Raw genomic sequence first — 16730 nt, forward strand, 5'->3', positions numbered from 1 at the left:
CCTCCCGCTGTTCCCCTCCGGGAAGGCCGCCCGGCGCCCCCGGGCCCCCCCTCCCCGGCCGGGGCAGCGCGGGCAGGTGGAGCGGGCGGCGGGGGCGGCACAGCGCTCCCGGGGCAGCCGGGCCGGGCAGGCTCCGCCTCTTCCTTAACCCTTGCGGGGCCCGGAGCCGAACCCGCCGTGCGGGGCTGCAGCCGGGGGAGCCCAGCGAGCCCCTGGCCGGGCCGGAGAAGCGCGGGGGGCGGGGGGGCACTTGGCTCCGGGCAGCCCCCGGGCTGTTCCGCCGCCGCCGGGGGGAAGCGGGGTCCGCCCGCGCCCCGGCCCCGCTCGCCGCCCGCCGGGATGCTCTGCCCACCCCTCACCTGCGGCCGGGGCCCGGCGAGGTGAGACCCCCTCTTCCTCCCCCGGCAGCCCCCCGGCCGCAGCCCCCCGGCAGCCCCCCGGCCGCCCGCCCGGCCAGCCCCCGGCCTCCCCTCCTCCCCGCCGCGGGCTGCAAGAAGTTAATTTATTTTTGGAAAAGCAGCTCTCAGAGTTTGTCTAATTCCACCCGCACCAGCTCCTTTCACTCTATTTTAAACCAGTTCTTACTGTGCTTCAAGTTTATAAAAACAATCACTGCTCCCTGATAAAAGCAGCCCTAATCCGCGGAGAAAGCAAGGAATCACAAAAGCAGCATCTCCTCCAGGACACTCTAGCTCAGCCGAAAAGTTTGCAGGTAATTTACGTTTCCTACTTCATGTCTTTCTGTCCTTCTAGCTGCTTTCTCACAAGCGTGTCTGGTTGTGTCGACACCCGGCACCTACGTGCTGCGGCACCTCTAGGGAGACGGAGCACAGTCAGGCGTTGCTGCTCCCAGCTACCTCTTCGGGCTTGTTGGTGGGGCCTTGGTGGCCGCTGGCACCCGGCAGGTCCTGGACTATGTGCAGACCTACAGGGAGTGTGGCACTTGTTGGGGAACAGGCACAAGGTGCATTGAGCAAATCTGGAGCCGGCCTTCCTGGAGGGGCCGGCAGGGAGCTGTGGAGGGGACACAGCGGCTGGCTTTGCGCAGGGAGGGTGATGATGAAGGGCCATGTGAGGTTCCCGAAGGCTCTTGCTTTGCTGCAGCCCTGTGGAGGCTGCTCCGATGGCTGCTGTAATCCCCCCACCCCAGCCGTGCAGAGGGCACCCCTCCCGGAGGGTCAGGTGTGCGGTGGCACCCTGCTTGTGTCCCTCTCGCTCCTGCTTCGCCAGGAGGACAGCGTCAAGGCTTGTTAACTGTGGAGGGTCTTTCTGGTTGCACCGAATGCTCGGCCGTTAAATGCAACTTCTCCGTGACTCACCAATGCAACCCACAAAAAATGTTTAGAAAAAGCTCCCAGCGTCGCTCATGCTCAGAAATCCAGGGCATTTATGGACCGCTTTGTTTCTTTTAAATGAATGCGTTGCAAAATGTTGCCAGTCATAAACTACTGATGTCATTTGTTGAGCACTGAAGCGCTCAGGGGAGGTTTTGTCAGGCTTTCTGGTGTTCCAGGGTTAATGCTTTCGAAAGCACCGCCTTGGCAGCCGCCAACGGGGAGGTTTCCAGCAGTTTGCCAGTGCGGGAGTGGGGCAGGCGGCAGCACCGCCAGGACGGGGCTGTGCCCGTTCCCTTTCTTCGCAGGCTGCATAACCCAGCGCTGCCCATGGGCGACCTCTCTCCTCGCTGGAGCAGCACTCAGGGCGCACAGGTGTGGTTTTGGAAAAGGGATGAGGGTTCAGGTTTTAGCACTGCGTGTAACAATCGCTGCTTTGCTACGATCCATCTTGGTCCTGGTTAACTTTTCCCTGTTGCCTGTTGGTGAAACATGCATCATCTCTGCTCTGAATGGAAAAAAAAACAACACCCCGAAAGGCAGAACAATTAAAGGTTTTTCTATTTCATTTCGTGACCTGATCTCTCCTGTAAATGTCATTTGTCCGATGGCCCAAGGGACAGCAGAAGTGAGTGACCCCACGTCCCGCTCTCCGGGGCGGCTCTCTGCGGTGCTGTCCCTGTGTTTTGGTGGCCCAGCGTGCAGGGGAAGGGAAATGCGGTTGTTGTGTGGAGCTTACAGGCTAAAAATAGTTTCCCTCTCGTGCTCCATCTGAATGGGCAGCCACATATGACTGTACATGGATTTGTCTGATAGTCCCGTTTCAGTGTAAGAGACAAAATATCTTAGTTATGGCTTTGTTCTTCAGCTAACAATGGGTAGCTAAAAATATCCAACTTTGTTCCACTCAATAAAGTTTTCTCAAGGGGAGACACTAACGTTACATTTTTGCCAGATCCGTGCAAAACGCAGCCAAAGAAAATGCACATTTTTGCCAACAGCTTTTCATAAAACATGTAACCAGCAGAAAACTCCATACTGTTCTGCGAGCAGGGCTGCGCTGTCTGCTGTGCGCGGCATCCCGGGACTCCTGGCTGCCCAGCTCCCCGGCAGCATCTGCGGAGGGCAAAGGGACGTGGCCTCCTCCCCATCCTCATCCCCATCCTCATCCTCCTCCGTGCAGCTCTGGCAGCACCGCCGGCTGCCGGTGCGTTCGGGCTGGGCAGGCGCAGGGTGATGCGCTGCCGCCCGCTCCTGCCTGGCCGGGGGATGCGGGGGGTGCCCCAGCGCTGCCAGTGGCAGCTGGTTGGTGGTCGCTGTGGTCTCGTTCCAATTCCCTTATTTCCCGTTTTATGGCAGCCGGGGCTGGAGGCCGGCCAAGCCAGCCCCGGTCCCGCTGTGCAAGCGCCGTGCTGGTGTTAAAAGCCTGGCACGGCTGCCGCAGCACGCGCAGCCCGACAGCCAAGAGGAAGCCAGCAGAGACCTCACTGGGCTGGCACGGTCCCCGCGGAGAGGAAAGAGATGGGCTCTCCTGAGCCCACCCCTATCTCCAAATAAAATCGCCGCCTCCCCACCGCTGCCACCCGTGTCCTCTCTCTGGCTGCAGCACGGCCATGGTGGTTACTGCACTCAGGAAGGGCCAGGGAGGCAGAAGACCTGTCCCATCCTTTGTGTCGATGGAGGCCAGCCTGCTCTTTGGGTGACACAGGGGTGTTACCTTTGTGCTCCCTTGCCTCGCAGCTGTGGGCAGAGCAGATCCTCTTTCCATGTCATGTTTCCATGTCAAAGCTGGTTTGGATGAGTAAGCAACCACACGGTTTGCAACAGGCGCTTTGCTTTCTCATGCAGAAGTGCCCAGGCTCAGCTGGAGCTCATTTTGATCTGGGCTAGAGAGCTTCCTTCCCACCAGGTGCTTGCTGAGTGGGACCAAGTCTTCTTTTAGCTTTGGCCAAGATCAGGAAGAGGTTGGGCTGCTTCTACCTTCTGTGGTACTGCAGTTTTCCAGGCTGCAAATCATTCTTGTCTTGTAGCTCTTCTCTGAACCTGTTCCCATTTTCCAGCATCCCTCCACTTGTGTAGGCACAACGACCAGTAATGATCTCCCTAATTCTGCATGTCCTTCTCTGTGTCATATTTTCTCTCCAAGCCACAGTTCCACCTCTGGAGCTCCTTCTCAATCAGTTTTCACTGTGCCCCTTCCTGCAACCTTGTCACATGGCTGCTTTTCTCCAGGGTCCCTCCGTTTGGCATGTGGCCACATTGGCATTCAAGTAGGGACATTTGAGAAGAAGGGAGAAGGTTTGTGGGCTGTGGTGGGAGCAGTCCCCTGTGCCAAGAGCAAAGGAGCTCTCAAGGCCCTGGTGGGATAAAGGCAGGATTGGTTTTGGAAAGGAGCACTGTGGCGGTCACTTGACAGGGGTGGGCTCACATGGCCAAAGAAGAGCTGGTGGAGCTGCTTTGACGCCAGTGAGAAGCTGAGGTGGGATGCAGCCAGAGAAACGTGCCAGGGAGCACTGTGAGGCTCTTCCATGCCAAAGCGTTCCTCTGCCTGGCAGGTTATCCTGCTCCTTCCCACCCCTGGTGTGTGGGACCTGTCTCCTGCTTGGAAGGCTGAGCTCCAAAGGTGGGCTGCCCGCCCCGGGTGGACAAGTGCGTCTTTTGGGAAGAAGACGCTGCCTGACATGATTCATGCAGTGTTTGCTGCCGCAGCATTCCCGGAATGTACCTGCTTTATTTCTTGGCCTTCTCGCCTGTTATTGGAGAGGAGCCACAATAATGGACTGGGTATTAGATGGCGAAGAGATCCAGCCCCTGCACTTGGGTTAGGGGTACCTTGGACCAGGGGTGCAAACACAGGACAGGGCTCCTTGTGCTAAAGGACAGGGACCTGCTGGGATCTTGTTCTGCCAGACGTGACATGTTTGTGACAGGGTTATTGGTCACCTTTCCGCCTGCCTTTGAGCTCCTGGCAGGATGGTTGTGTGTGTCCTCCAGCACAGGCTGGCTGTTGAGTGCAGACGGTTTGCAGATGGTCCCTTGCTCCTGGAGAAGCTCAATGATGTCCCATAGCTCATGGCTGGGGACGTCGCTCATGGCGACAGCTCAAGGCTTCCCTTGCCTGTGGACCCATCTGCACGGCTCTGCTGGAGAGTGGTTCAGGGATGCAGCACAGACCCTCGCACCCAGCGGGGCAGAAGTAAGTGGTACCGGCGCTGAGCAATCGGCTCTTCTGGCTGCCTCTTTCCACTGCTCCTCCACGAAGTGCCCCACAAAAGCACTCAGCCCTTGGGTTTCCCTGCACTTGCCTGGCTCCCGGAGGCCAGACATGGCATAGACAACAGTGTTTTTCAGAAAGTCCCCTAAAGTCCACCTCTCCTGCCAGTCTCCTTCCCAGGAGATCCTCAAGGACTTGTGCCCACACTTGTGACTCGGAGCCAGCGGATACCTTGGATTCAGGTGTCAGATATGGAGGCTGTGTCCAACCTTGAGCCCCTCCCTGTGTGGGAAATCAGGAGAGAAGCAGTGAGCTGGTAGCCGGGAAAGGGAGAAGTGCACATCAGGGGTGCCCCACATCAGGGCACATTATAGGATGAGGGGTTACGGTTTTCAACTGAAAGAGGGGGGATTTAGATGAGATCTCAGGCAAAAATCCTTGGCTGTGAGGGTGGTGAGCCCCTGGCCCAGGTTGCCCAGAGAAGCTGTGGCTGCCCCATCCCTGGAGGGGTTCAAGGCCAGGTTGGACGGGGCTTGGAGCAACCTGGGCTGGTGGGAGGTGTCCCTGCCCAGGGCAGGGGGTGGCACTGGGTGGGCTTTAAGGTCCCTTCCCACCCAAACCATTCTGTGATTCTGTGATTCTATGATCAGGTTGTGGTGTCCAGCTCCTTGCTGTTTGGGAGACTAGCGGTAGCACTGTTGTGGTGAGTTACAGGCAGGACCTTTCTGGAAGCGGACAGAAGGCAAGTTTATAATTTCTTTGGCTGAGGTGATCCAAGGACCGCAGATTTCCCTGCTGAGTCTGCAGAGCCTGAGCCTTCATCCGTACTCTGTGTCTCTTGTAGAAGCACCTCCATTTTGTTATTGCTCAAACGGTGCACGACCACCAAAGGTGGTATTAGGCACTGATGTTCAGGGGTGTGATCCTAAACACTCCTCCCAGGTCACGGTGGCTCCAGGTGCCTGCTGCCAGCCTTGCAGTCTAGAGGTAGAGCTGTTGCCATCTCTGTGATCACCCGTCATTTGTTCATTTTATAGTTCATTCATGGAACTAGATGATCTTTAAGGTCCCTTTTAACTCAAACTATTCTACGACTCTATGAGTCTATGATTCACCTGACCGTAGATGGTAGTGGGTCTCCATCTGTACCCCCTGCTTCCCAGGCCAGTTGTTTCATCTGCTGCTTGCCTCGAAGCAGGGCCATTCTGCAACCAGGAGCACTAATTTCATGAGAGAGGAAGGGAGGGGGACCCTCCGTACTTGTCCTTCCTTCTGAGCCAGCCCCTAGCTGGTTTTCAGTCCCAGAGACAACAGTGCAAGGAATGCAGTCAGAGAGGTTGTGGTCGTGTCCAAGCACTGATACGTGGTGGGGGAACAGTCTGGCAGACCCTGCCTGCTCTGCACCTCCAACCAGCTCCCAGGAGATGGGGGCTTCTGGCTTGCAGGGGTAGCTGGGGACATGGGCACCATGCATGGGAGTGGTTCGTCCAGCCATCAGAGGGTACTCCTTTGGAACCTTCTACCTACGTGTTGGTGTCAAGATGGGATCTCATGACTAAGGGTTTCTACATGTGGCCTCACCATAACCTGCTGTGTCTATCTCCTGTTCTGCCAGCTGGTGCTGCGCATCAGGTGCTAATGATTTAGTTTAAGCTACAAGGTAATTTCTGAGAAACTCGACTGGGGCCTGGAAGATCTGTGTGGCAATTCCAGGTGGTGCTGTGTGTATGATACATGTGGCTTCCTGGTCAGCATACTCTTCTCCTTGCTGTCATGGAGCACACGGGGAATGCTGCTCTCAGGATTGTCCCCTTCCACACACTGGTCCTTGGTACGTGATAAACCAGAATACCCAGTGCAGTGACCTTCACGATCCTTTGGCGACTGCACCTGGGACCTGCCTATGTCCATCCCGCTGTGTCCCAGACACACAGCAGCCACCAGTTCAGTGCCGGCAGCATTGTCGTGGAGAAGGTACCGGGGCAGGGGACATACATCTGCCTTTAGCTCCATTTTGTGACTCATGTTGATTTATGTCCCAACCTCAAGCCAAAAATACACCCTGCTAGCATGGGCACTGTTGGAACACACGCAGAGGGCTTATCAGCTGTCCCCAGGGACTTCCTGGCTCCAGACCTCATCCTGAGGGTGTGATAGCCACGAGCACCCTGGTGTGATAGCCACGAGCACCCTCAGGAATGGGGCCATGCCTTCTCTTTGAGCTTCGGGGTGTGGGGCCTGCTGCCTCTCTGGCAGGGCTGGCGGTGGGACTCTGCACCTGGAGAAAAGTTTCTCCCCTACAGACAGACCTCTGCCTAACGGAGAGCGGACAACCTCCCAGGTGGCTTGTTTTTGCTGGGGTGTCACCCATCTACCCGCACACTGTGCAGTGTGGTTCCTGGTGTCAACCGGTGGAGCGTCTCCAGTGGGCCTGCAGATGTGTGGGGAAGGACCAATAGATACCTTTGCAGAGCTGGGAAGGAATTACATGAACTTAATAACATCCAGGCTAAAATGAGCAGGCTTTGGCACCCATCCCTCATGCTGGCCAGGGACCAGCCCAGCCTGCAGCACCCCAACCCCCACGGGCTCCCCTGGGTCTGTCCCAACGTTGCCCAGTGCAGGCAGCAGTAGACCTTGGGGTGCCGAAAGCCGCTCTTCGGGAGCCACAAGGCAGATGTGGGACCTGTGACAGCTCTGCGCTGACGCCATTCGGACTGTCACTAGTGTCACCAGTGTCACCAGTGCTGAGCATGTGCCCAGGGATGTTCCTCACCGTCTGTCCCCCGAGGGCTCTGCTCGGGAGGGAGAGAGGACCTCCTGTTAGCACTGTGTATCGCAGTGAGCACCATCCAGCCCACAGGCAGGCTCTGACCTCTAATGGAGAAGCCTGCCTGTGTCTTTTTGCATGTTCGCAGCAGGAATGGTGTCCAGTCTGCCTGATAGTCTCCATTCCCAGTAAATACCTGGGACACACCTGCGAGCTCACTGTACCCCTGTACCCCTGCCTGAGTCAGGCTTCTGGCACCCTGCAACGTTCCCTTTGTGACATCCCTCTTGCCCTGTTAGAGCTTGTGCAAAGCCATTTCTGCTCTCTCTGTCGGCATCAGTGTGAGCTCAGGAATCCCTGTCTCCTCCGTGCCGCTGCCCAGCCCTGTCCCAGCCCTGCATGCAGTGGGTGCTGAGGGTCACCTGGAAGAGAGCTGGGGTGTCTCTGCCGTGGGAGAGTCGGGGAAGGGCAGGACCTGCAGAAGTCTGCAGCGTTTCACTCTGGCTCGCTCTGGTTTGGTCCTGCCAGCTTCCCCAGTGGTGTGGTGTGCCTGCAGAGCCAGCCATGCTGCCCAGGGGTCGTCCTGCAGCAACGTTGTCCCTGAGCCCTGAGCTGTCACCCAAGCGCAGCGGCTCAGACCTAGCTTCCGTGTGTCCCTGGACCGGTCCCCAAGGCTTTCTTCTCTCCATGTAGTCCCCCAATCCCATTAAATGAAGAACTGCTTTTACCCTTTACATTATTTTTCAGGCCTCCCAAGGCCAATCCATCCCCACGTGGTGCTGTAGCCAGCGGAGGGGAAGAAAACAACGTGGCTATGGCCTATTGAGGATGACAGTCTGGAGCTTCTCGGTTCTTAGGATGAGTTTGTGAGCAACAGGGTGATGCGGTTTGTGCAGCGCATTACAGTGTGTGACTCCCAAACTGAGTTTTGCAACTTCCCAGCATTTCTAGAAGCTGAAGTGCTGCTGAGGTAGGGCAAATGATCAGGAAATTGGTTTGTGCATCTCACCGTAGGAGCTGGTTTCAAGACATTCCTACAAGCACTTGCTGAAATGCAGAGGGACCCGGGGATGAAAGAGCTGAAGAGAGCACATGGACCCAGTTGGGTGCGGATCCAGATCCAGCACATGTCTGTGCGTGATGTTCCCTATCTGCACTGCAGGCTAATGCAATAAATCAAAGTGGATCACTAGGAGAAGGCCTGTCAGAGCAGGTCATTTCGCAGGGCTCTGACATCGGCCAGCCAGCTGCTGGACGGGGCATATGGAGTTTGTTTAACTACCAACAGCAGCACGTATTGCCTTGGGTCCAACAGCTTGTTTTGCAGTGCAAGTAACAATAACACGCATTTGCAGTTGACGGAGGGTTGCAATGCCATGTGGGATTTGCTCTCAGCTCAGGAAATGTTCCTGGGAAAGTCTTTTCCCTCCCAGTGTTAGAAGAAGGGGCTTGACTCCTTTCTGAAGTGGGACAATGAATAATAACTCCCCAGAGACGTGGCAAATGCTGCGAAACAGCCTCGCATAGCTGCAAGCTCCAGCTCAAAGGACCCTGCTGCGTTCTGTCCCTGGAAAACTCGCGGGGTCTTATTTCTGCTCAACAAACAGCACGTAGGCATCTCCACCAGCGGCTGTCATCACCACCCCGAGGAGCCGTCCCGGCATGCCGTACGGAGTCCCCGGGCTCCAGGCTGTCAAACTGCTCCCTCCCCGGAGATGGCCTCTCTCTGCTGCATGAGCGCGTGTCCCCGTGCCACATGGATTTCCCTCGCCCGGTGTTTCTGCGGTGGCCCGGCAAAGGGCAGAAGTGACTGCAGATAGCTGGTGGAGTACCGAGCTGCTGCCAGCACAGCCGGGCCTGCTGCTCCTCCAGCCTCACTGCTGAGTGGAGTTCGAATGACCCAAGTGATCCTTTAGGTGCTGTTTGAGCTTGAGAAATCCTTTGTGCCGTTGCTTACGCATCCCTGTGTTCTCTCTGTTTCTCTGGGGCTTTTCTGTAAGGTGGCTCCGGGCCTGTGTCCCACCAGGCTCCAACGTCAAGTCTGGCAGAGCATCCCATGGCTGCCTGCATCTCCATCCCACTGTGGGGCTTTCTTCTGGTGGTGCCCACCACCTCTTTCTAGCAGCTCACTCAAACCAGAGATGAAGAAGGTGCATAGCTCTTTTACCCCGTCAGCGCAGCAGTTTCAGGGCCCTCCTGGAAGGCCCTGTCTCATGTCCCTGTGGCATGCAGTGCTGTGGGGCCATCAGAGTCCTGCCAGGCTCCTAGAGGTTGGATAATGTTGCTGCACGGGACTCTCCACATCATCCCAGAGCTCTGTCCTGCTGTCACGCCTCATCTTCGGGGACGTGCGATAGGGAAAGGTGGACACATGGCCTTTCAGAAGGGTTTCTAAACACACTCCTTAGTTCAGTTTGAACAAGGATACTAAAAATATACATGTGTCAAGCAGCAGTGCCACCTCTGGTTTCCTCCTGAGGAAATTCTGCTACTCCAGACCTCGCTCCAGGTCTGCAGAGCAGGTCTCCAGGTCTGTCCAGGAGAACAGCAGCAGCAGAGGGCTGAGGGGCAGCAATGGCCCAGGACTGCTGCCTGAAGGGGTATCTAGTAACAGCTGTGTCCCACCTGAGACACCTCCCACCTCTTGACTTGGATGAGGCACTGGTGGGCTCCTGAGTCCAAGCCTGGCTCATGTGGGCTGAGCACAGGGAGCAGACAGGGATGAAGAGTGGAGAGACCCTGGGCACAGCATGATCAGGGCACCTGGGAAGAGGGACGGGGTTGTCATTTGGGACAGTGGCAGATGGTTTCCTCAGAGGGGAGGTGCATTCGGCTCAGCCCCAGGTGCAGGAGGTTCCTGGAACACAAGGGACTGTTCCTGGAGCCGGGAGGTGAGGAGTGCGCTGAGGAGCGGTGCTCAGAGTGGTTAACCCACAACGCACAGCCAGGCCTAGGGAAAGAGATAAGGGATGTCTAAGCCGGGAGTGGGAGGCAGCAGCTCTCTGGAGAAGAGCAGGATGTGCCAAGAGCCCTGGTTGTGTACTCTGTAGCTGTACAGCAGCCTTGACAATAAGCCGGCGCAGGCTCTTCCGTTGGGGATTTTCACCCGAGCGGTGTGTTTGGTGGTATCTGCTCCCCTGCGCTGCCTTCGCCGGGGCCATCCGACCGCAGCGCGCACGCTCTGGCTGCCCAGCTCCCCAGCCATTTGTCACTGAGAAATTTAACTTTCTGAAGTCTGCAAGCTTGCTAAGAATAAACTTAATAAATTAGTGAGCATATTTAAAGTGCACCACTGCTCGCTGATCTGGCATTTTAATCTGCTTGTGAAGCTATCCAGAGTGTTTGCTCAGCGTGTGGCCAAGTTCTGAAATATTTGCATGCTGCTATTGTCAGTACATCTTCTGACCCTTTGCAAAAGGATGGCAGGAGGAGTGAATTTATAAGAATCTTCCACTGGCGAAGGTAGCGGAGTCGTTCCTGCTAACACACTCGGTAGAATTATCTCCCTGAGATCATCTTCTCCTGTTATTCCGATCTGGTGGATGAGATACTATTAAACAACGCAGCTGTGTTTTATGTTCTCCAGGGCTACGTATCCTCTTCAGTGACACACATTCTTTGCAGGTCAGTTGTAAAATATGTTTGATGTTGGCACACAGGCAGCCGGAGCAAACCGAAGCCACTCTTTCCACTTGGGAATGACGGCAATGGTACTGCAGGTTAGACTGGCCTCTGCCCTGTTAAGGCAAGAAGTGCCCTGCCCATCCCCGTCCTGCCTTTCCCTGTGGCTGCAGGCGGGTGGCCAGGAGAAGAGGGGACTCCTGGAAGCCAGACGAGGTCCCAGCAGCTGTGTGCAGGGCTCCAGGAGCTGGTTCTCCTGCCCTCATCCTCCACCTTCTTGCAACGGTGTGGATAATAGCTCCTCCATGGGCTGACTTCTCTGCAAGACGCCTTCTTCCAGCAGTTCATGAAGGTTCACAAAGCCCTGATGAAATGGAGCAAGAAGCCCTCGGCTCTCTGTAGCCATGGTTGTGCTTCTTTCTTTGGTCTGCACAACGTGTAGGCTCTGGCTCTGCAGTCCTTACGCACCCCCTGGAGCTGCCTTCACTCGGAGCAGCACACAGATTTCCACTTGCTGGGCAGAGCCACAGTCCTCCTGGCTCCAAGGCACTGAAAAGACTTCAGAGTTTATCAGGCGGAGACATGCGGGGGACCCAGGAGTCCATGGCCACCTTTTCACTGCACAGAAGTTGTCATTTCTAGGTAGTGGATCATCCACTCTATTTTAGACACCTACTTAGTGCAAGATCGATTGCTTCCTAAGCACCGCTGACCAGAAAAGCTAAACCTGCTCATCCAGGTGTGAAGAGTGACAAAGCAGCCTGACCCCAGAAGAGGATGACTCCCATCCTTGTCAGTTTTGACAGGTCAGAGTTTCTGGAAGAGTGTTTTGCTGAACGATTCCCGACGTGTCATGAAATATGGATGACAGCAGCTCTTCCCATGCTTGGGTTCCATGAGAAGCCTTCACAGCCTGGTCAGTCTTCAGTAGATGATGTAGGTAGGAGCAGCTAGGTTGGGTACAGCTGAGAAACCAAAAATGCGATGTGAGCATCTGGGAAGGTGGCAGTGCTAAAGGGAGGGAGGGAGAAAGGAAGCGGATGGGAGAGGACGTCAAATGGCAAGTTAATATCTGGGTTTTGGCCACTGTGAGTCAGGTGTGTTCCTGCTTGGACATCTAAAGAGAATAAGGCAAACTGCTTGAGATGCAGGATTAGGGGAAGCTAGAGCTCAGGTAGCAGTACACAGAGCCAACCTTTGTTTAGGAAGCCCAGTTTTCAGTTAATTTGGGATTAAAAAACCCTAAGAATTTGAAAAGAAATCTTGTCAAGAATAAAAGCCTTATTTTGGGAGAAAATAATTAGCAAAAAGTTAATTTGGAGGAGGATGGAAAGGGGGAGTCATGAAGGAAAAATCAGAAGGATGAGAGCTGCAAAGGGCAAGGTGAGGTGGAGGCCACAAATGCCTGGTGTGACATACCAGGAGGGGCTGCCCAATGCTCAGTAACAGGTGCACCTGGCCAGCTGCCCGCCCCTTCCCAAATTCACGGCATGTCACCTTTCAGGCTCTTTGTCCCTTCTAAAATTGACCACAATGGACCTTTCATGTCGGAGGCCTGCTCAGCAACCCTGGGTCCAGCGAGTGACACAGTCCCACCATGGCGGACCATGTGTCTCACGGGGTTCAAAACACCCGTGGGTCACAGGCTGCCAGGGCAAGGAGGTCCTAAAGGGCAGGTCTTGGAAGGAGGAGAGGTTGCTTCTGCTTTTGCTCTATAAGATCCCTGCAGGTCTAAGAAATGGACATTTTTTTTGTAGAAAACTTATCACCAAGAAAAATGCCCGTGTTGAAGCTCTTGGTCTCAGTGAGGCACGGCTGAAAGGGAACAGCGGGACTCAGTCCCTGCCTGTGAGTACGAGCAGAGTCAGCAAGAATAGTGACGGCTTCGTTTTCAGAGTTCCTTTCCATCGTTGTTTGGACTAAGAGGCCTTCAGATACCTTTGTGATTATCTTGTCTGGCTACCAGGTATAATCTGAGCCCAGATTTATTCCTGCTTGAGTCGGAGCAAGCAACCAAGCATGATGTAACCTTTGCTAATGACGGAGATTCCCATACTGCCTTAGCAAATTGTTCCAGTGGTTAATTACCCTTGCTGGTATGCCAGTAAGCGTTATGCCATATTACTGGTTTCAGTTTGCCTACCTTCAACTTCTGGACATTGGATCGTAGTAAGGCTCTGTCTGCGGGGCTGGAGAGTCTTCTCTGGGGAAACAGATGTGATCTACGTACCTCAGCACCTGTTCTTTGGCAAGCAGAGTAGATTGCTCTCTGGACGTCTCTCACTGCAAGCTTAGTCCTCTTTGATCATCTTCACAGCTTTTCCCCCAGTCTCTCAACATCCCGGTGAATGAAGAGCACCAGAACCAGGTGCTGAGTGGACACGGGCACCCAGGTGCAGCGCAGTATAATTTCTCTACTGCTCCTGGAGGCTGTTGTCCCGGGAACGCGGTGGCTTTGTGGCCACCTTCACATGCGAGGAGGGTACAGCCAACTCAAGCTCTCCCAGACTCCCCAGGGTCTCAGAGTCACTGCTTCCCAGGACAGAGCACCCTGCCTTGTGTATGTGGCTGGTAGTCGGTGTTCCTGTTCCCTAGATGTATGACTATATTTGGCTATATTAACTATCTCCTTGTGCCCAGTTTAACCAGCAACACGGGCCATTCTGCAGCAGTGATCTGGCTTCTTCTCTATTTGCCGCTCTCACAATCTCAGTGTCATCAGCAAACTTTACCACAGATGATTTAATATTTTTTCAGATCATTGATAAAAACGTTGAATAGCGTAGGGCCAAGAACCGACCCCTGGGGAACTCCACTAAATCCACCCCTGCTGGGTGAGGAGTTCCCATTTACAACTGCATCTGAGACACGTCACCCAGCCAGCTTTTAATCTATTTAATATGTGCCATGTTGATTGTGTATTGTTCTAGTTTCTTAATCAAAATGTCATACAGTACCAAGTCAATTGCCTTGCAGAAGTCTAAGTATATTACACCACCAATATTATTTTTATCAATCAAACTTGTAATTTCAGGAAAAAGATGAATCCTAGTTTGACATGTTCTATTTTCCGTAAGTCTATGTGAATTAGCATTAATCATATTTCTTTTACTTAAATCTCTATCTGTGGCGTGCCGTAGCAGCCGTTGGAGGTGAGTGCCCGGAGCTGATGCCGGGCTGACAGCCCTACCGGTGTCTGGTCCGGCCAAAAACTTCTATAAACATTGGCAAACATCGGCTTTGTTCTGTTGCTGTTGATTGCTCTAGCAATCTCTAGCGCATCCATCCAGAGACAGACTAATACAACCAACAACTTCAGAAGAGCTATATTTATTCCTTTTATATCGAGAGAAATTGCTTCTCGTTAGCTTCAGGTTCGCAGCCCATACATTGTCCTCAGCGCTTGGCTTCCCTTATCAGTTTTTTACAGTTTCTCACTTCTCATTCATTATTATCAGTTTCCACTTTCTTAAGTTATATATGGTTTTCTTATTTTTCACAGTTGTCTTCACTTCCCTCTCAAGCCAGAGTCGTCTTTCTTTTTAACCAATGTTGCCTTCTTTCTCAATTGTGGGATTGTGGTTTTGGGGCAACGCGTAAAATGTTTTTCAACAATTCCCACTTAGCGTTCACATTTTTCTGATTAAATTCCTTCTCCCAATTGATTCGGTTCATAATTGTTTTCAGCTCTGTGAAACTGAGTCTTTTTAGCATTGAGTGGATATATTTTCAGAACAGAGCTTCACTTTAAATATTCACTTTATTGTCATTTTGCTTTTCAGTTAAATAAAATAAAACACTGACTCTTAGAGACATTTGGCATGCATTTTAGGGTCACAGAACTGGGAAATGGAAATTGTTCCTGAGAAAAGTTGTTTTCATGAGTCGTTTTTCGTCAAAATAGATATTAATTTGAATAAAATGAGGCTTGTCTAAAATCCAGCAGCATGAAGATGGCATTTTCCCTCTTTTGGCAACTAAAGACTGAGACATTTAGTCCAAAACTTTTTTTTGATTTTCCAAATTTCCCCAACATTTTGAGTTTGGCAGCTAAAATGAGAAGCTCTGTAATCGCTTTGGGGTTGTTCAGATTTCACTGGAAACCCAGTTTCCTTTTTTTTTTATTCTTTTATTTTTTTATTTTTTTTTTAGGAAATGTACATTTCCTTTTAAAATTGTGAATTTGATGGCCAAAATACCACATTTCATTGACAAAACATTCGAGCAAGCAGTTGTGACTCATTCCGCGGAGGATGCCTACAGCTGGAAGGCCTCTCGTTAGCTGCCCAGCTCATGGCAGGACTCTGCCCCAGAGACGGGTCCCACTATTCCCTCTCAGTCCTGGGTGATGGTGCAGCGGGTGTCTGGCTTTTTCATCGGCAGAAGAGACGGGGAAAAGCGGTTGGGCAGCGTGTACTGGTCCAGCAGCTGAACCACCCCGTGTGTGGTGGGGAGCTCAGGCATTCCTGTGGGAAGTGAGTGGGGACCAGGTGGGGAGAAGACACCAGACCTCCCTCCGCACCTTCCCTGGGTCGCTGCCAGCTGTGCGCGGCAGGCAGGCAGTGCTCACAGAGGACAGGGCAAGTCCTAAGTGGTTTCACCCCACAGCTGGTTGCTGTGCGACCAGACCACTCTATGAGGTGAAGGCGGGAGAAGGTGGGTGGCCGTGGGTACAGCTGGACAGGCCACCGCAGGCACTTCCCTGCCCGAAGCCCATGGAAAACCATGGGGAGCAGGAGAGTGGACTGGCCGCTCAAGCCATGGGGCTGGGTCTCTACTGACCCACCGGAGATTTCCAGATGACCAGGTGAGGAGGTCTCAGCACAGTCCCTGTCTGTGCACCCTCCTGATGAGGACGCCTTGGTTGTACGGAGCCTTTCCCTCACCCCTCCTCTGGCTGAGACCCCAGGGTAAGCTCAGCGCTGTCTCACAGCCTTGGCTCTGCCCGGACGTGGCACGCTGCCTCTGGAGGTAAGATTACAGGAGTTAACGTGTCTTATTCTCATGAGTCACTTTTTCATTCACACGTTAAGTATCTGCAGAACCATTTACTGGCTTTCAAGGACAGAAGGAATCATCTGCTCTGACCTCTGCATAGCAGGCCAAGGACTTTCATCTGCTGATTCTTGCATCCTGTCTGCAATGTCTGGTCAAGAAAAAGCATTTCTTTTGCAATGAGGTACCCAGTCTTGAAATAAAGCCTTCTTGCTGAAAGCAAATCCGCTGCATTCCCAGCCAAGTTGGTCCAATGGGCCAATAGTGCTCAGTGTTAAAAGTGCATTGCATATTTCTGCATAGATCCTGGGTTTTGCCTGCCAGATTAAAGAGCACTCTGCCAGAGAGGTCTCCCTCCCACGCTGGTGTTGCTGGATAACTGGAGACGCTCCTGCTTGCCTGCAGAAAAGAAAGCCCATTATTCCTATGAGAGCTCCTGGTTTTCTCCAGACCTTTCAAGCTGTATTAACACTCCCAGAGCCCAAGGCAGCCCAGGCAGGCTTCTCTCCCAGCTCCCATCCTCCCCTTCTTCTGCTTCCTACCCTGAGGAGGCCTACAAGACTGACACATGCTTCTAAGGGCAGTATTTCTTTGATGGGATGCTTGCTCATGGCTTCCCTTCCCCATGTCCCTACCTGGGAGATTTATTGTTTTTTATATTTAATGGCCATTCCTTTCTCAGCTGCTTTACCGAGCGTTTTTGCAGCTCACCGTTGTCCCTGGTCTCAGCAGCAATGGTGCTCTCAGTCCTGGTGGTGGACAGACTGGAGGGACCCTGTCATGTTGGCCAGTTCCT

At 53.6% G+C, this 16730-nt stretch overlaps 1 protein-coding gene across 1 annotated transcript in view; it reads left to right on the top strand.

The window, feature by feature from the left end:
• The first annotated feature begins 688 nt into the window (after positions 1-688).
• Positions 689-16730, top strand: part of MYOCD (myocardin) — a 260906-nt gene continuing 244864 nt past the window's right edge. The window contains exon 1 of the mRNA XM_063352322.1: positions 689-712. The gene's annotated coding sequence lies outside the window, so the exon portion shown is untranslated. The remainder of the gene's footprint in view (positions 713-16730) is intronic.

The sequence above is a fragment of the Chroicocephalus ridibundus genome, chromosome 14, assembly GCF_963924245.1.
Source record: "Chroicocephalus ridibundus chromosome 14, bChrRid1.1, whole genome shotgun sequence".
NCBI lineage: Eukaryota > Metazoa > Chordata > Aves > Charadriiformes > Laridae > Chroicocephalus > Chroicocephalus ridibundus.